The 20151-nt window shown below is 47.4% G+C and overlaps 1 protein-coding gene across 5 annotated transcripts in view; it reads right to left on the reverse strand.

Annotated features, from left to right (window-relative positions):
• The window catches only part of LOC120247599 (phospholipid-transporting ATPase IB), a 583538-nt gene that overhangs the window by 262427 nt on the left and 300960 nt on the right, over window positions 1-20151 (reverse strand). The gene's annotated exons all lie outside the window — the stretch shown is intronic.

Here is a 20151-nt window from a genome sequence, read left to right on the forward strand (position 1 = left end):
TTAGATCCAACCCGCTCAGTTTTCTCACATGTGGGGAAATTACACCACTGAGATTTAAGAAAAACCTTAGCCAACTACAATAATTCTATATTTTGGATGGGAACAAAGAAGGGTGGAAGTCGTGTACTACATTTTCAATAAATTTTCAATAACTTCCAAATGTTTATGCTTTCCAGGTTTGTTCACACCTGCAGGACAAATCAGCATAATGCCATAATACAGGGCATCATACGGTTTATTTCAGGCGTAAGTTAGTTCTTTTACCGGGACGAATTACGTACTTTTTTCAGAATTTTTATCCCTTCGAGACCTGACTGATTGATTCCTAAAACACAGTATCCATTCTGTTATCACTTAGTTTGTTAGACCAACTCAGCTCATGGACATGCTGAAACCTACTGAAAGGACACAATGAAAAATAAAACATTTCAAGTAAAATACAGTCCCATAGAAAATAAAAGAGAACTTCTTTAGATGATTCATTTACATCAGTGAATATTCTTGGCCCTGAACTACATTCTAAAAATAAATTCAGGAGACATTTCATTTATTTATCTTCGGTCTTAAAATTTAAATAATACCTAGACTCTTGGAACAGCAACAAATAATTCCTTGGAGACCATGGAGTCTATCCCTCTGATTTCACAAGCAGGAAATGGAGGCCTGAAGTGTGAACAGTTTGCTCAAGGCACTGTAGGCGGCTAGTGACGGAACTTGCTATGGGGCCGCGACCATATCTTCTGGGTCCTGGCACAGAGGATTTCCGATCAAGCGGCGCTGCTCACCTCTGCAGTGACATTGGAAGGAACAGCCTGCAAGGCGCCATCAGTACTTCTAACGTCCAAAGACTATTTTGGGGGGAAGAAGTTGCTTCTTTCCTTTAATACCAATGACTGGGAGTAGGGATGTCTTTCCTCTTGGGAAAAGCCCAGCTCTCTGGGCTGGGAGAGAAAAGCTCAGTTTCATCCCCGTCGTGAGGGAGACCGAGCAGCACGTCTGAGGTACGCGAGCGGAGGAGGGAAGGGACGGAGGCTGGGAGGGGAGAAGCCAGCAGCAGACAATCGGAGCATGGAGCTGGGGGCCTCTCAAGGACACCAGAGTCGAGAGGACACGCAGCCCACCTGTGGAAGAGGTCTAGTTGTCTGGTTTTGTGTTGTGAGCGAACAAATCGATCATTTTCAGAGCCTAGTTTTCACAACCTTCGGTATAACTGAAATCAAGTTCGGAACGCAGAAAGCACACCTTTGAGCAGAAAGCCCGAGGTGGCCGCTATGCACATGACATGTTTTCCCAGGTGATACCTTCACGTGAGTCACCGAATGAAGCTCCATTTGTCGTGGGGGTGGGTGTCGTGTGTTAGACTCTGCCATCCATCCCTCCACGCTTAAGAAAAACTAAACAAAACTGAAAGGAGCATTATTCGCATTTTGTGAATTTGGTTACACCAGCAGGGATATGCCAGCAGGGTGCTGCTAAATATCTTCCATTGGCTTTTGAGGACTTAGTACCTTTACCCGGAAAGATGAAAGTACAAGACTGGATGGGGGTCACTCTAAATTAAAGGCATTCTGTCTTATGCCACAAAGGTCTGGGAAGAGGACGGGGAAAACCACAGGCACAAGAATCCAACTGGCCAACACTTTAACTATTGTGTTTTTCAGATTTATCTGTATTACCTCCTTTAACCAAGTAAACACACAAATCCGAGAACTGCTCCAATCCTACCTTCCCTAGTAAGCTCTTCTGGGATAAGGAAATTGAGCAGGGAGTCTACATTTGGGCTTCTTCCTGGCTTTTGTGTTAGGTCTGTTGCCCATGAAAAACCTGCCAAGTAAGAATACAAAGTAGAAAACGCCAACCCATGTGGAGAAATCAGCGTCGGGTACTGTCTGTGAGTGTGCTGGTGGCGCGTCACCGGAGGCTGTGACTTCTAAGAAGGGCAGAAGCTGCCACAGGAGCCCTCTTGATCGCGTTTACTACATGTTAAATGCCAGCAGTAAAAGCTGAGAACGCCAGCATTGCAGCAGGTAATCCTGACACACAGCTGACACTTGCAAGCACTGCTAACACCTGCGAACCGCTATTCCCTTTGACTCAAGAGACTCCGTTTGACAGCAGTGAAGACAAATCTGCCTTAATCTGAGTTTTGCTTTCTAATAAATTAAGTCAGATGTGGACAGGCAAAACTAAGTTTCAGAAGTGCCGTATACTACATTCCCTTCTGACGTGATGCACGTGAGCATGTTAAAGACTCAGGGGAAAAGGCCACCTGATTTAACAATTGTACCTAACTTTTTTTTTGGGCAGGGAAGTACTTTCTCTTGCCATCGGCATCCTGAACAACTTCCCTTTAGTCGAAATTTACAAAGTGCTAAATTGGATGAGTACCTAAGTCTCTTATAGATCTTTTATCACCAATTCTGGATTTTTCAGTTCAACAAAGTCATCTAAAAGCAAAGGAGATAACGCCAAACCAAACAAGCCAAGCCAAGCAAGCATAGGACAGGACCGACTTCACCCCAGCCTTGCTAGGGCAATAACAATAACAACGGCAATAATAATACCACACCGAGAAAAAGATCCAGATGTCACAACAGACTCCAAGTAAACGATACAGGAAGTTGGACTCAGCCCTGAGGTGTGATCATAAACTACCTACGGGTGCTTCCTCCAGGTCGGAGGGAATATCAAGGCCCACCTTGGGGGGTACGAATCAGGATTAAATGAAAACACTTGCAAGCAGGTCCCCAGTGGCTGGTCTGGCCACACGGCAGGCAGGTGTGAGTTCTCCGTAGGGCACAGGCACCACGAGGCCGGGAGGCGGTTGGGGGGTGAGAGAACAGAGCAGAAATCCAAGCACGGTCTCCTGGATTCCGTCTAACGAGGCAGTAAGTGAAGACGCCTAGTTTATGGTCCACAAACAGAGAGAAGAAATGAGGAGGAACATGGGAAAACCAACGGAAGCAAGTCAAGGGCACAGACCTGTCGGAATAACTCCATAAACCGAAGGAAGCCCCCGCGTGATGTAGGCCGTCTCCCAAGGGCAGCCCTGAGGTGCACGAACACAGCAGGGCAAGAAGAGCCAGCTGGCAGGGCCTGAAATGAAGCGGCATTTGTACTCTGAAAGACACTTTTCAGAGGCAGTATTTGTTTTTATTTTTTTTAACGTTTATTGATTTTTGAGAGAACAGAGCACAAGTGGGGGAGGGGCAGAGAGAGAGACAGAATCCGAAGCAGCTCCATCCAGGCTCCGAGCCATCAGCACAGAGCCCGACGCGAGGCTCGAACCCACTGACTGTGAGGTCATGCGCTGAGCCCCCAGGCGCCCCTCAGGTAGTATATGAGCAGCCAGGTCCCAGGGAGAGTGCACTCACAACCAACTGAGCAAGTGTCAGGCACCCATAGTCTATACCCACGTCTATGTGCTCATTACAAACTCCCCCAGCACCCACCAGGGTGGAGACGGTGAGGACATCTCCTGGGAGCCCACACTTGTGCAGACAGGACGGAAGTGGCTCTGTTCACATGGAGCCACAGGGCCCAGGACACAGCAGACCCTCCTCAGGGACTCAGATGCTCCACCCACAGCTTTGAGACGACCACCTCTAATGTCTGCCAGTGACAGTGTGTGCAATCCTGACCCCACATGATGTCTATTTTCTCCCTTAAGCAGAGACGGTTTATCTGTCCATCTCGTGGATCAAATATCCTAAGTTATCCTGAAAAGTAATATGACCACATGGCCTTTAGAAATTGGTGGCTTGTACTCAAGATGCAAAGACCCATGTAAACAAAATAGTAGCACTAAGGCCACTTTCACCTCCATTATTTTTTTAATTTTTTTTTTTTTTTTTTTTTTTTTTTTACCATTTATTTATGTTTGAGAGAGGGAGACAGAGATAGAGACAGAGCTGGAGTGGGAGAGGTGCACAGAGAGAGGGGGAGACACAAAATCTGAAGCCGGCTCCAGGCTCTGAGCTGTCAGCACAGAGACTGACACAGGACTCGAACTCACAGACGGTGAGATCATGACCTGAGCCGAAGTCAGACGCTTAAACCAAGTCAGGCGCCCCCTCACCTCCATTATTAATGGGATTAGCCAGGTACCACACTAATACCTGACATTTGTACAGAGATGCCCATGGGGAAGGTGTCCCCACGTCATACAGGAGAAAATGCATGATTCTAAGCCACTTCCTTGACGAAGGCCCACAGCTGGTCACGGGTGGGGGCCAGGTTCAAAGCCAACAGTGCTGCATCTCAAAACCTGTTCCTTTCATCACTATTCTTCCTAACTTTGTTCCCACTAGGAATTTACATAGTGTTAAATTCTACATAATCATACATTGTTAATAATTATTGTTTATTAATTGAATAAATTAATAAATGATACACATTAGTCCAAGTTTTGACATTTCATAAAGACTATAACGACAGGCTTTGGTTTGAACCAAATCCGGCATGCGGTCCTGTCAGAGCTGAGCCGTGGATGAGCCAAGAGGAGGAAAGAGTCTGGCGGGTGACCTAGCCCTCACCCCACCTGGGGACAGCACCGCGAGCCCGGGGAAGCCAGGCTTTGGTGAGCAGACCGCGGACTACGGGTGGGCCTCGGCGCTGGGACCAGAGCACAGAGGCCAGATTGAGGGCCTGGCCAATTTAAGATCTCCGTCTGGGGCCCCTTCCCATGCACGGACTTTGCAGAGTTAATGTCCTATCCATAACTGGGGCAAATCAGTAGGAAATTACAAAGGGGCGCGTATTCCCAGTGCTTTGTCACACTCGAGGAAATGAAAGGATTTAAGCATATCTGGCCTGAACAAATATTTTCTCTATAAAAGTTAATCTACAATTGCATTTAATGTGAAATATTATATGGAAAAACATCCCACGTGTTTTTGTTGCCAGAGGACACTTTCTAGTTTGTGTTTTCTTAGTAGTCCCCTGCGTGAGCCTGAAAACTTCCCTCCGGGGAAGCGGATTCCGGAAAACGGCCGGCTTGAGCCACGGGCGTTTCCAATCATCCAGGACACAGGCTCTGGTGTTGTCCAAAGGCCTCGCTCTTTGCTTTTCGATATTGCAAACACAGCTCTTCCCACGTGGTGAGTGCTTTGGCTTCAACGAGAGAACACAACTGAGAAACTTCTTCCTATGATGTTCCGATAACCAAAGTTTCTCAGACTATCAAAGCTGGTCACGGAAGGGTTTGGCCCGAATAGTTACTGATAGGTTCTCCTGAAAATTCAGGAAGCTCTGACGTTCTCCACCACCCCACACAGCTAGGCTAATTTACAGGTCAACGCTCTTCTCTGAGATCTGAGGGGAACACTGGACCCCCATTTTGTGGCTTTGCTCGCCCCGGCTAGAGGAGGATGGCGGTTACATATTAAAGGTGCCAGATTACCACACCGAAAATCAACACAGAGAAAAAGAAAATCAAGATACACACCTGAGTGCATCCCGCCCCCTCCCCCTCTGCACCCCTCTTCCCCTGTAGAGCCTGCCTGGTCGCTGGGAAGGGACCTCCTCCCTGGATGGAGCTCCCGCTTTCCCATGAAAAGGGCTTCTTGCAAGGGATATATTCCTATGTGCCCTCAAGTTCAAGACAGCCTCCCAGATATGTCCCACATCCGAACCCCTTGAACCTGCAAATGTTACCTTATCCAGCAAAAAAGGAATTCTGCGGCAGTAACTAAGGACTTTGAGATGGAGAGATCATCTGGGGGTAGCGGGGTGGCTCTAAACGTCATCACAAAGTGTCCATAGAGGATAATTTTGCTCCAGAAGAGGAGACAACAACGTGATGACAGAAGCAGAGAGTGGAGGCATATATTCTGATGATAAACAAGGGGCCACAAGTCAGGGAGTTTATTAAAGAACTCCTTTAGAATTCAGTATCTACCAGAACCTGCACTCCCTGGGGCCACCAGGGCCGTAAGAGAATAGATCTGTGTTGTTTTTAGCTACTCGGTGTGTGGCAGTGGGCAACTACCCCCTGCACCCCGCACCCCCGCCTCCCAGGCTGCGCCCTGCCCTGCCTGTCCCCCAGTCCGGCCCGGCCCACACGTCGCTACAGAGCCACCCTCTGCTGCTCTCATCTGCCTTCTCCAACGCAAGGGGCTTCTGCTCCGTCCGCAAAACAGGAGACTCTATTCTACACAAATCAGACAATGACTCTCTCTGGAACATAATTCTCATACCTCTGATGACTTTGAAATAAATAAGACTACAATATTTCACCTTTGCTTTCCATTCAGTGGATTTCTATCTGTACATCAAGGGCAAGCATCCTCAGCAACAGAATTTGCTTGTCAAGTTACGTATCCTGCCTGAATGTCAGCGTCTTGTCTTTTAATCAGAAAATTCGTGTTGCCATGCATGTGTGATAAACACCACATATAAAAAGCCTAGTTTAGGGACGCCTGGGGGGCTCAGTCAGTTAAGTGGCCGACTTCGGCTCAGGTCATGATCTCACGGTTCAGGAGTTCGAGCCCCGCGTTGGGCTCTGTGCTGACAACTCAGAGCCTGGAGCCTGCTTCAGATTCTGTGTCTCCTCCTCTCTCTCTCTGCCCCTCCCCTACTCTCACCCTGTCTCTGTCTCTCTCGCAAAAATAAACTTAAAAAAAGTTGTTTTAAATAATTTTAAAAATTAAAAAATAAACCTAGTTTAATGTCAGGCACATAATAAGCACTCAGTATGTGCTGGTATCAGTGTCATTGCCATAGGATGTGACCTTTAGCCATGAGGTCATCAGACTGATCTTCTGTGGTCCTTATGGAGATAGTAGTTAAGCCAGAAAAAAAAATGAGTCTGATTTCTTTTTAGTCTTCCCACACGTGGACTGTGCTGTTCTCCCCCCTGGGCTGGGTACTCCTCTGTGCCATGAGAGACAAAATGGTCATTTACAGCGCAGGAACCCAAACAGGAGCGAGGGGCTGTGGGCACTGAGCATGTGGGGCACGAAGCCAACACAGAGTAAGCAGCAGAGGGAGACAAAGGAAAAGCCAGGCTGGAAGCAAGCAGTGTCCGGAAGCGAACTGAGCAAAAGTGCACCGTTCCAGTAATAAACTCAGGAAAGCATTCAGCAGGGCAGGGTCAGAGCGCCCACGGCCAGGGAGGGCTAGATAGAGCACCATGGCATTTGACCACTTTGGTCACGCAGAGGGTCACCAGGCCAGTCTAGTTGGATGTGTCTGGGAGTCACACCCAGGAGCCTGGCTACCTCAATCAGACCCTCAATTTTCTATGCACAGCACTAAGTGACCAGAGGTGCCGAGAATACCCAGCTCACTCACTCGTTCCTCTCTCCAACCTGGCATCCACAGGAGAGTCCCTGGGATTCCTGCCACTGGCCTTTGATCTGGGAATGGCCACCTCAGAGGGTCAGAGTCAGCACAAACTGAACCCTTGGGCCTGAAAAGGACCTTAGATCCCATCCTGGTCAACCACCACCGTTTCTAACCCTGGTCTGCAAGATCAGCACGTAGCTCCTCAATCAGAGTTCGCCCAAAACGTCTGGGCCCATCCTCACCGGCAAGGGAGGAGCTGTGCGGTACAATTTCCCAGACGTGTCCACGGGGGACACGAAGTACAGAACAGAACAGTTAGAAGAAATTGGAGGGTTTAAGGGAAGGCTATTTTAGTGTCAGGCTAGTGTTTTCCTGTGTTTTTCCTGTTGGCGGAGGAGGGATGTTTCTCTGGGTGAGCAATAGCCCTCAGAGAGGCGACAGACGAGGGGCGCCTGGGTGGCTTAGTTGGTTAAGCGTCCGACTTTCGCTTAGGTCATGATCTCGCGGTTCGTGGGTTCGAGCCTCGCATCGGGCTCTGTGCTGCCAGCTCGGAGCCTGGAGCCTGTTTCAGTCTGTGACTCCCTCTCTCTCTCTCTGACCCTCCCCTGCTCATGCTGTCTCTCTCTCTCTCCTAGGAAAAAAAAAAAAAAAAAAAGGAGACAGACGAGAGAAGCCAGCCCACTGAACAGCTTTTTTGCAGGTTGCTGGTTTCCACACCACCCAGCCTGATAGATGGTGGGCTCGGAGAGGGCAGGGGAAATGCATGCGTTGGGTAACATTTAACCTCCAGGTGCTAGGGCGAGGGCAGCCGACTAGTAAGCACTTCAATCATGTGTTCATTCAGGGAACACATACTTATAAGACCCCTAGAAACAGGGACAGTCCATTGTTTCCTGGGCTTGATCGAGGATGAAATTAATCTGAATTTGACATCAATTAGCCTTATGTTGATCACCTGAGTGTCCAGACCCTTTGTGTGCCCAGCCTCCACTCATTATTAGGAGACCAAAAGACACTGGTCTGGGTTTTCCTCCTTTTGGCCATTCTGATCGTCAGATGTTCCTGCTAAAAGGGAGTTCAACAAGATCTCTTCCCTCCTCCCACTAAACCACCGGAGGAGAAGGCGGCAGTCTGTGGGACCGTAAGGGATCAATGTGAATGCTTTAAAGGGAGACATAGCGGCAGAGGAGGCCTCTGTATATTTCTGAAACAGCCCATACATAACACGCGCTCAGCTCTCAACCAAGTTTAACTTACCAAGGAGATAAACCTTATACAGTTTTTGCAACTTACACTGTGCTGAGCTGTAACTCTTCAGCTGCCCATCAGACCCTCATTGACAATTCAACCATGGGTAATGGGAGAATTGCCCGAGGTGCTCGGTTTAGCTGCTCTCATTCTGACCCATCTCATTTACACATTACGTTTCTGTAACAGCAGCTGCAAATCTATCCCCAGACTAGATTTTTCTCTCAAATACCGGTGTTTATTCCCAATTACCTTCTGGAAATGCCCGAACACGGCTCCAAAGCTCTCTCAACTGCCAAGCGACTGTATCAGTTTTCTATCGCTGTGTAACAAATCTGCACACACTTAACTGTATAAAATTAGAGCACTGATTGTTAGCACCCAGTCACGTAGGTCAGAAATCCTGGTCTCGTATGACAGGACTCCCTGACCATGGTGGCCTAAGGCTAAAACCAAGGTTTCAGCCAGGCTGGGTGTTCATCTGGAGCTCAGGAACTTCTTCCAACCTCATGGGCCTGTGGCAAATTCCGTTCCTGGCAGTGGTGGTCTGCATTTCCCCACTGGTTGCATCTGGGGCCACAACCAGTTCCTGGAGGTCACCCTGCTATAGAGTCCCCCTCGATCTCCAAACCAGCAACCACCCATCAAATCCTACTCACATTTTAAATTTCTCTGGCTTCCCCACCTCTGACCTTTCGAACAAGACTTAAAATGTTCATGTGACAGGTCAGACCCGCTGCCTTTCTTCAAGTCCACTCTGCTATAGAACATAACCTAATCGTGGAGTAAAACTGTTACATTCCCACTCTTGGGGATTACGCAGGGGGTGTCCACCACAGGGTGGAGAACCCTAGGGCCATCTTGGAATGCCGCCCAGAGCAATGGCCACATGCAAATTCATTTCTCCCATTATTCACAAACCCCAAACAACGATCACCCCAAACTCTGTGGAAATGGACAAAATCCTCCAGCCACACAGGCCCTCCAACTGGCATGGAAACAAAACATGAACAAAATCCAGCTAGATGATGTTTAAAAAGAATACAGAGAAGCCAAAAGTAAAAGGACAGAGAAAGGTGTGCTATGCCAATGCTAACTAAAAGAAACTCCTCACAGCTAAGTTAATGTCAGAGATGAGACAGGGCAAAAAAAGCTACGGTCCTCTCATTAGCCAGTGAGAAAATATAAAATTAGAACGAGGAGATAAGCCATTTCATGCGTGCAAGGTTGGTAAGATTAAAACACCTTGAAAATACAGGTCTTGGCAAAGATATAGATCAGGATACACTTTTCTAAACTGCTGGCAATTCACTTAAGAATAGAGGGTCACATTACTTAGTGAAGTTGAAAATGCACATTCCCCACTACCAAGCAATTCCACTCCCAAGTATTAGCCCCGAGAAAAAATGTCTGCATATGTGCACAAGTAGACATTTACTATTTTCTCAGCCGTGCTGTAATAGTAAAAATCTGGCAATAAGCCAAATGTATATTTACAGGAGAATAATAAGTTGTGGTAATATGCACACAAAGGAATTCCATGTAGCAGTGAGAATGAATCCAGTAAGGCCGTTCAAATTAACATAAATTTAAACAGCCTTGAATAACCTAAGTGCTTTGCAGTGCAATTCCACTTACTCCATATTCAAATACATGTATAGGGAAATGATAGGAATCACAGATAGATGGAAACCATGAAAGAAAGCAAATGGTTTGGCCAAACAGAATTGATGAGAGGAGTCACCTCTATGGGAATAGAAGAGGGGGTGCTGTGGTCTTAGGTACACAGGGGTCCTCAACAGCACTGGGAAGGCTCGGTTTCTTTTTCTTTTAATTTCTAATGTTTTATTTATTTTGGAGACACAGTGTGAGCAGGGGAGGGGCAGAGAGACAGACAGAGAGAGAGAGAGAGAGAGAGAGAGAGAGAGAGAGAGAGAGAATCCAAAGCAGGCTCCAGGCTCCAATCTGTCAGCACAGAGCCCAATGCGGGGCTCGAACTCACAAACCATGAGATCATGACCTGAGCCAAGGTCAGACGCTTAACTAGCTGAGCCACCCAGGAGCCCCGGGAAGCCTCAGTTTCTTAACCAGGGAGTGACGAGATGGCATTTATTGTGGCTGTTGCATGCATTTTTGGTATGTAAAGACAAAAGCCTAAATAGATAAGAAGTGCAAAGCAATAAGTTAGTGCCGTATGTGTACTGGTAATAGTCAGTGCAGAAGGAACAAGGAAGAAATCTGTAACATCGGGCAGAAAGGGTCTCAGGGAGGAGGAGAAGAATTGCAGAACAAAGGCTCACAAATATATGAATGTACTTAGCACAGGTTGGAGTCCCCACTCTGTCTAAAAGCAAAGTGGAAGGCCAGGCTGAGGCCCACAGCAGTGCTTATGTCCCCAAGGAAATGCAGACAGCACCCTGCAGGAAATGGGGAGCCCCCGTGGTCAGGGCCGCTGCAGGACCAAACGGACTGCGATAAGGCTCTGGGGGGTGATGTGGACGGGGGACTGGGAAGCACAAGGGACTCCTGTCACCATCAAGAAGGAAAGGAAGGTACCTGGGAGTGGAGGCAAGCACTGCCAGGGGCTCGGAGCCCACGGCCCCCCACAGGGCCACACCACCCACAGCCACTGGGATGGCCACAAGAACAGGCGTGGGTGAGGAAGGGCAGAAGGTGGGACCCTCGCACACTGCTGGCGGGGACGTCGGATGGGACGGCCTCCGGGGAAAGCAGCCTGAGGGGCTCTCGCAGAGGAAGCATCCAGTTACCAACGGTTCCACACGTGGCCTCCTAGAGAAGTGACAACATATGCCACGTAAGAGCCTGCACGTGGGTGTTCACAGCGGCATCATTCGTCAGGGCCAAAAGGTGGGACGAGGCCCAAGCACTCTGCAACTGAGCAGGGACAAATAGGACGGGGTGTGTCCATCCAGGGCAAGTTTGCTGAAACCTACAACGGAAGCAGTGGTGTGTGCTAGGACGTGGAGAGGCCCTGGAAACATCCCGAGTGAGTGTGAAAGAAGCCGGCCACACACGACCGCGTGTCAGGATGTCGTCTGCACGCAGTGTCCAGGACAGGCAAACCTAGAGGGGCCGAATGCAGCCAGTGGCGGCTGGGGCTGTAGCGTACAGGATTTCTTCCTTGAGGACCTGAAAATGTCTGGAAATGGACTGTGATGATGGCTGTACATATCTGTGAAGACAAAGAGCCACGGGGTGGTCCCCCTGGGAGGCGGAACTGTTTGGTGGAGAACCCCATGCGGCTTCTGCTCTCAGGTCTGCGACACGGTGTTTAACCTGCCTCCTAGAGGGTTACAATGAGGACTTCGCAAGAAAAGGGATGTCAAGTTCTGAGCGGAGGCCGAATGAAGAGATGAAACAAGTGAGATTTAAAAGAAAGAAAAAAACAGGAAGAATCAAGAACTGCTGATGGGGAACGTTTCCGAGGGCTAAGAGGAGACAGCAACGCAAAGCGCTGAGGATTCACACGGGGAAACCGGGGAAACGAGACTGACGCCAGCCACGTTTTCAAATTACAGCAGCTGAAATCTGTGAGGCAGTAAGTGTGCTCAGAACGCCCTCCTGGGGATTACTTATCTGTCTCTCTACCTGTGTAACCTAGTTCTCCAATTTAAAAGGCAGTGCTCACCACACCCTCAGAGCAGTCAGGCCAGCTCCTCTTACGGACTGTCCGCATAGACGCAGGCAGGCTGCAGCCCCCTAGAAAAACCCATTCCTTGGGTCTGAGAAAGTCAATCGGGCCAACACTACAATTCATCTGATTTTCCTTCTCCTTCGTGAATGGACCACTTAAAGATGTTTCTGGCAGTCTCTGTGGGAGAACAAGCAGCTGCCCAACCGGAAGAGGGGTGCAATGCTATGGAAATGCTGTCTTTGGGAAGAAATGAAATGAGAAGGCATTGAAAATGCGAGCCTAGAGCCAAATTATAAGTCTTTCTCTGGCACTGAATTGGATTCATGAAATCCAAGTGCTGAGCTGAGGTCATCCAGGCTGAAAAGCATTCCCAGAAACTGACCTAGGAGCTTTATGCACAAGTTCAAATTCAAAAAGGCAGAGCAAGGCCAAAGTCCTTTAAAAGGCTGCAAGACACGGAAAATGTCACTGGGTACCCACGTGTGTGCAGGTATGTTTTACATGAACGATGGCCCCTTCCCTTTCAGTCCCTTTGCTATTTAGTGCCAACTTTGTCCATCTGTCCGTCCATCCGTCCATTCATTCATTCTGTTCTAACCAATGCCACAAGCCAGTTACAACAGAAGAAACGCACCCTGGGGGCTCAGTCAGTGAAGTACTGCACTCTTCATTTCAGCTCAGGTCATGATCTCACAGTCGGGAGATCGAGCCCCTGCATAGGTTCCACACTGTGCTCATGATTCTCTCCCCCTCTCCCTCTCCTGCCCCTCCCCAGCCCACACAGTGCCTCTACCCTCTCTCTCTCACTCAAAAAAAAAAAAAAAGAGAGAGAGAGAGAGAGAGAGAGAGGAAACCATCCCAAATTTCATGGTCACTAAATAAAATGGTCCGTGCTTGTAAGCCTTTACTTCTAAGCAACTTTTAAAAACTCATAAAACAATTTTAATCTTTCTTGTGTGTTTTAATCTTTCATTTGAGATTCCTGACTTAAAAAAAAAATACCCCAAACCTGGTTTTCTTCTCCTGATTCACATTCTGTCTCAGGCTGGGCCTGTGTTATTAGTGTTCCTGGCAGATGTTTGCTAGATGACTGCTGGACCTTGAGCACTCTCTCTCTCTGTTTTTGGTACATATTGATTTTTGTAGCTCACAGGGTAAAAAAAAAAAATCCATATTCCTCCAGACACAACAGATTGGCATCAAAATAACGACAAACAGGCCCTCAGCTTTGTGGACCAGCTGGTGGCCAGAAGCACTAACGTGATAAAGAGCTGAGAACCACAAGATTCAGAAGAATGGGTCAATAAAAACGAAACAAAAGTTTTAAAAAATTGTAAATGACTCTTATTTATATGCCTAGTTGCAGTTTTTCTGTCCCTAGTCCCAGAGATATCGAAATGTTCCTTAACTCCTTTCAAGGAGTCCTGCTCGCTCAAGGAATCACACTATTTGAAATAGTTGCTGTATTTCATTATCATGATGAAAGATCACCTTGATCCAACTTTCCTAATGTCACTATCCTGCTCTAAAAAAGATCACCACATGGGCACCTGGGGGACTCAGTCAGTTAAGTGTCTGAATGCGGCTCAGGTCATGATCTCATGGTTTGTGGGTTTGAGCCCTGTGTCGGGCTCTGTGCTGACAGCTCAGAGCCTGGATCCTGCTTCGGATTCTGTGTCTCCCTTTCTCTCTGACCCTCCTCTGCTCATGCTGTCTCTCTCTCTCTCTCAAAAATAAATAAAACATTAAAAAATCTTAAATAAATAAGGGCGCCTGCGTGGCTCAGTCAGTTGAGCCTGCGACTTCAGCTCAGGTCATGATCTCACGGTTCGTGGGTTCGAGCCCCGTGTCAGGTTCGTGCTGACAGCTCAGAGCCTGGAGCCTGCTTCAGATTCTGTGTCTCCTTCTCTCTCTGACCCTCCCCTGCTCATGCAGTCTCTATTTCTCTCTCAAAAGTAAATAAAACATTTAAAAAATGTTTCAAGGGTACCTGCGCTAGAAAGTTAGTATCTGAGCAGAGACCTGAATCACGGGAGCATGTCAGCCATGCGGCATCAGGGCCCAGGGCTTTGCAGGCAAAGAGAAGAGGTCTCAGGAGGGCCCGAGCCAGCAGCCTGCTCAGACTACAGAGCGACAGGGAGGAGTCCAACGCGGCCGGGGCGCGGAAGCAATGGGGAAGCGGCCTCCCATTAAAGCCTTTTGGTTTTATTCTCAGGGCCAGGAGAAGCCTCTAGAAGGAGTTTTAGCAGAGGCTACACCTTCTCTTTGAGGCAAACTCTGGGCCAATCAGAGCTGATCATGAAGGTTAGCCACCGGATCGACACCAGCCTGCAGCACTGGAAAAGCTCGTGTATCTAAGAACTCAATCTACCTAAGATCAAGAGCTCTGATACACAGAAACACAAGAGAGCTAAGTATTAAATTCAGAATTGTACGATCCACAGTTTTCACCGCCCAGGTGTTCCTCCAGACCACTAGTGCCACAGAAACTGGGGCGACGCCAATCCTGCCGCCCACCGTATAATTATATCCTCAGGACAAGCACGAGCCGCACACAGGTATCTGACAGGAAACATCTCTGTAGCACAGACCTTTAATTCATTCAGCACATATGCAGATTTCATTTTGATTCTCATCCGAAGAAGCACAACGTGACCTACATTTAAAATAATCCTTCAGAGACTTTTCAATTTGCTGGAACAGCAGTAGAGAAAGAACTGGGGTCTCAACAGGAAAACTCACAAATCCCTAACAGCCACTAGCCTCACGTTGGGCCCTTCTAGAATCGTGACTGAGAATCTCCATTCAGGGCAACGAGGATCTTTACATTTTTCTACAGACTATCTGCTTGAAAGCAGTAGCACTCAAAGTAATCCTGGTTAATTTCAGGATGTTGAGGATCAGGCTAATATAAATTTGTTCTAAATCACTCTCCTTTTATACATAAAGACATGCCTGAGAGGTACCGTGCAGTAACCTGGTAAGAATTTCTAGGTCAGCAAAACTTGCCTCTTCGTACTATCAGAAACAACAGACCTAGTCAGAATGATGGCATTTGTGACACATGATTGTAAACATGCCTTTCAAGCTGGAAATAGAAGAAGCAATTTCTGCTCTTTAAAACTTACATCAAAACTGGAATATGGAATGAGCAAAGCTAGGAACGTAGTGACGGAGAAACAGACATCATTTTGGGAAAAGATGGAATTCTGTACAGTGGTCACCATCTATACTTTTAGGGACTGAGTTGCTAAACTTCCTTTAAAATCAAATAATCAAGCTAATCCTAGGATAGTTTTAAGGGAAGAACGGCGTGTAGTAAACTAAATACATTACTAAATTTTTAGTTCCAAGAAAAGAGTCCTTACTTTTGTTCTTTTCACATAAAATGACTTATCCTTTGTTGGAGTGGTGTAGTTTTTTATTTTTATTTTTTTAATTTATTTCTAGGAGAGAGATTGAGAGAGAGAGAGCGAGCGCGCGTGCGCGAGCGAGCGCGTGAGCAGGGGAGGGTCAGAGAGAGAGGGAGATACAGACTCTGAAACAGGCTCCAGGCTCCGAGCTGGCAGTCAGCACAGAGCCCGACGCGGGCTCGGCTTGAACCCACGAACCGCGAGATCATGACCTAAGTGAAAGTTGGACGCCCAACCAACTAAGCCACCCAGGCGCCCCTGGAGTGATGTAGTTTTAAATACAAAGTATTAAGTTTACTTTTCAAGGCGATCATCTCCTACCTGTGCAATGCTTCCCACCGAGCACTCAGTTCACTCATGACCCCCTTTCCAATCCTTTTACATTCACAAACCCAGAACTGATTAAGGCACCTCCAGCTGATTAAAAATAACTACAGTAAGGATTTTATTAATTAGCTTGGGCAATGCAGAAGCCTAAACGGAGTGTATCAGTCAGCTCAGGCAGGCACACCAAAGTTCCACAGGCCGGGAGGCCTCATAACAGAAACGTGTTTTCTCATAGCTCTGGAGGCTGGAGGTCCAAGATGCTGGCCAACTTGGTTTCTGGTTTCTCTGGCTTGCAGACGGCTCCTTCTTACCCTATGCTCTAATGGCAGGGAGCTCCCTGGGGTCCCTTATTACGGGGACATTGATCCTATAGGATCGGGATCCCACCATCCTAAAAGACCTCATTTTACCTTTACTACCTCCTAAAGGCTCTACCTTGGAAGGCAGTCACATTAGGGGTTAGGACTTCATATAAATTTGGGGAGGACATAACTAAGTCCATAGCACCTGTATCTGATTCACTTTCGCTGTGTCTCTTGACTTGGCCTAGCACTAGGGGAGTCACTTAGATCCTTTTCACATACCATATCTGGTCCCTTTGGGCCCTCAGAGCTTTAGCAAACACACAGGACTGGCCTTGCCATGGGCAGCCTACCCTAAGTGGCCTTACTACTCAAGCAAGTCTGTCCTCCCCCAAAGACCCACCTCCCGGTCACCTTGACAAAGGGACTGAGTTATGGAGAAACCTTTACCTCCCTCAACACTTTTCCTGTTGTGAGTGTGCGCCTAGCAAGAGGAATTTCCTACAAGACCTGTCTTCTGGGCTCTGGAGTTCTAGCAGCCATGGCACTCACCAGTGAAGATCATTTCATCACCTTGAAGGTAAACACCCACAGGGTCCGTGCAAACCACGAGGAGTTCCAGAATCTTTCTCCAGTGAGAGAACTGCTCAGACAACCCCGGCTCAGAAGCCTCCAGGCAAAGAGCAGACCGGTCAAGACATGCTACTGAGGCAAAAACACATTGACAGAGGAGAGCATGTATTTTGAGTGGCTGTTTATAGGTACTTCTTTAGATATCAAGAAAATTAACGTGGAAAAGGAAGTGCCTCCTCAAAATCAACTACGAAATATCCACATTTCCTTCTGCAGTAAAAAAAAAAAAATTTTTTTTTTTTCCTCCAATCGGGATATTGATATCCCTTCTGAAGTCCCGCCCTTCTCAAAGCCAGCCTGGTTCACCAAGGAGGCAAATGTTTGTCTCCTCCCCACGTTTGAAAACTTCCATCGCTATCTGCAATATGCAAAGGGAGCTCACCTTCATTAGAGAACTTGCCCTGATTAGACAAATGCCAGTAATAAATACTGGAACTTCCAGCTTTATGCTGCTTAATGTTCAATCAGTTCTTGCCTCCTGCAGTGTGGTTTTACAGGTTTTCTAAGGTCATACTACGTTTGGTCATAGTACTTTTCTTCCACAAGAAACCTAGGCAAAGGGAGAATGTAAGCGAAGGATCTCTGACTCTTACTCATTTCCCTCCCACAGCAGCACAGACTAGAATGACTGACCCAAGCTGGGCACTGCATAGAGGCTAGCTGGAAAGCAAATAGCCAAGAGGGCTTCGTCTGTGGCTTCAGACAGATCAACACACCGTCCCCCGAGGGAATCAGGACTCGGCCGTCCCCCACCTGCACCACACCTGAAACAGCCAGTGGACATTATGCAGCTCCTAAAAACGCAGATTAACTCCTTCACCAGTACCCCCGACACGGCCTGGCTTACAGTGGGTCTTAACGTCTCCCCCATCCCACCAATCTTCCTACATTCACTCACTCACTGAAATTTAGGGATTCTAACTCCTGAATGACTGTGTATTTGGATTGTAACCCATTCCAGGAAGTCTAGAAATTCAGTCCTACCTACTGTGTGTCAGACTCAGGCTACCACCACCCTACTTGGGGTCCCCACTGTGACAAAGCTGAAGAATTGAAGGAGCCTCCTACCTCATATATACACTCTATTTTTGACCTTCATATTGTCGTCTTCCCCAAACACATGCAAGCTCTGCTCAAATGCTCTGAACACTTCAGCTCCTCACCATTATCGTCTAAAAAATTCTTTTTTATTTAATTTTGAGAGGAGGGGAGGGGCCGAGAGAGAGGGAGACCCAGAATCTGAAGCGGGGTCCAGGCCCTGAGCTGTCAGCACGGAGCCGACATGGGGCTCGAGCCCACAAACTGTGAGATCATGACCTGAGCCAAAGTCAGACCCTCAAATGACTGAGCCACCCAGGCGCCCCACCTCACCATTATCTTTAGAGCAGTCTTCCAGCATCAGCTCTGGAGTTGGGCTGCTGGACTTCAAACCTCAGATCTACCCGTTATAGCTACGGGAGTCAGGGTAACGTCCTCAGCCCTGCACGCCTCTGCTCTCCAAACTCTAAAGTAAGGATCATAAGATTCCTCTCTGCGGGACTGCCGGAAGGATTCTCCGAGGGAAGAGATGTTAAGTGCTCACAGACAGTCTGGACCCAGTGACAACGTGTGTGTTACCGTCCAAACCATCAGTAATTCCCAGCAGACACACACTGCTGGAGCTAACGATGCCCCCTCACTTCCCAGATTTGATGCTTACAGCACCTCGCGCTGTCATCTGTGCTCTCACCTGTCCTTTATGGGCTGGCCCTCCCGCCACAGTCCTCTTAGCAGGCAGAGGCTGTGCCATTTGTGTTTCCTCACCCACCTTTATTACCAGCCGGGCCGCCGTGTGGAGCCCGGGCAGGCCAGCGAGGTGACCGGGGGCGATGCAGTTACCTGGTCCGTCTCACGGAAACAGCTCGTTCCAAAACAGTAACCGGATAAAATACATCAAAGTGACCTTAAAATCAGTCTAGAAAGTGTGGGAAAAGTCCTCTTTCTGTCCACCATTTACCTAAGCACACACAACACTTCATCTAAAGGAATCCTTGACTTGAGACAGTCTTAGGTCTAATGTAAAAAATGCAAGACACCCAGCAATGGAATACCACCAAAGGCTCTTGGCAGCTGTTTTCAAACAAAGGCAGCACAAAACCGCAGCACACCCCTACCTTAGTTCTTTAACTTCTATCGTGACAAATATTTTTAAACTTCATGAGGTGTTGGTATTAAAGCATTCATCATTTGTTATTCTTTAAGTAGCTATGTTTATACGTACATGTGTTAATTTACAATTAGGGCCACACAGCAATATAAACTCAAATCCCAAGTGTTGTTCAAGTAAATGAACATCGCTCAGCACTTATTTTTTCCTCGATTTTTCTAAAAGGCTTCCCTACCTTCTATGTTAATCTTATATTTGTTCCCACATTTGATCATTCAAAATTCATATTTTGATGTGAGGCACAGGGCTTGAAAAGAACACTGAATGTATCTCTATACTCGTGTATTCAATGGTCTACAAATAACCACCAATCCCTGTCATTATTTTCTATTTCAGAAAAAAAAAAACAACGATATATATTTCTCCTGACTTTACAAAGAGAAAATCTGAACTTAAGGTTTAGTTATCTGTGAACTGGCAAAATACCGTGATAAAAGAGGACTGCTAATTTCTCAAGCTCCAATATTTTCAAACAACACCTATCCACTAAAACAAATAAAAGTAAGGAAAAAAATGCACAAACGATTGACAGATGGTCTCAGCTTGGCACTTGTATATTTGAGAAAGGATTATCTTCAAGCTGGTGTATTTACTCTGGTCTTTAATGACTGGTATGTCCCAGTGGTGAAAGGGCACTGCTCTGAATACTCGCTTAGTGGGAGAAAAATGCGCACTCCGTTTTTCTCGGATGACCCAGGTGTCAAGATTTTGATGGAGTAGCAGGAGAGAGAGTGGCTGTCCGTCTGTCCATCCATCTGCCTGTGTTTCTCCCAGTTGCTGGGCTTTCAGGGACTAAGCCACTGAGGACTGCTCAGCCCCGGAAACTCCAACAGAGCTCAGTTAGCTGATGAACAGGAAACAAGAGGAACCAAATCTTTCAGCAGAAGCTCTCAGTCTCCGCTGATGCAGCAAGGCTGTGCAGATGGCAAAGGTCATAAAGCTCACAAATTGCCAACCATAACATTCGGACCAAGCCTGGCTTCCAAAATCAGGCAACTTAAGTTAGCTCCATGGATCCGAAATATCTGCTGTTGCCAGTTTACCTGTAGCCCTTAAACGGGGCTAAATTGAATATTGAGA

This window comes from Hyaena hyaena, unplaced genomic scaffold (assembly GCF_003009895.1).
Source record: "Hyaena hyaena isolate Hyena2069 unplaced genomic scaffold, ASM300989v1 scaffold_11, whole genome shotgun sequence".
Lineage (NCBI taxonomy): Eukaryota > Metazoa > Chordata > Mammalia > Carnivora > Hyaenidae > Hyaena > Hyaena hyaena.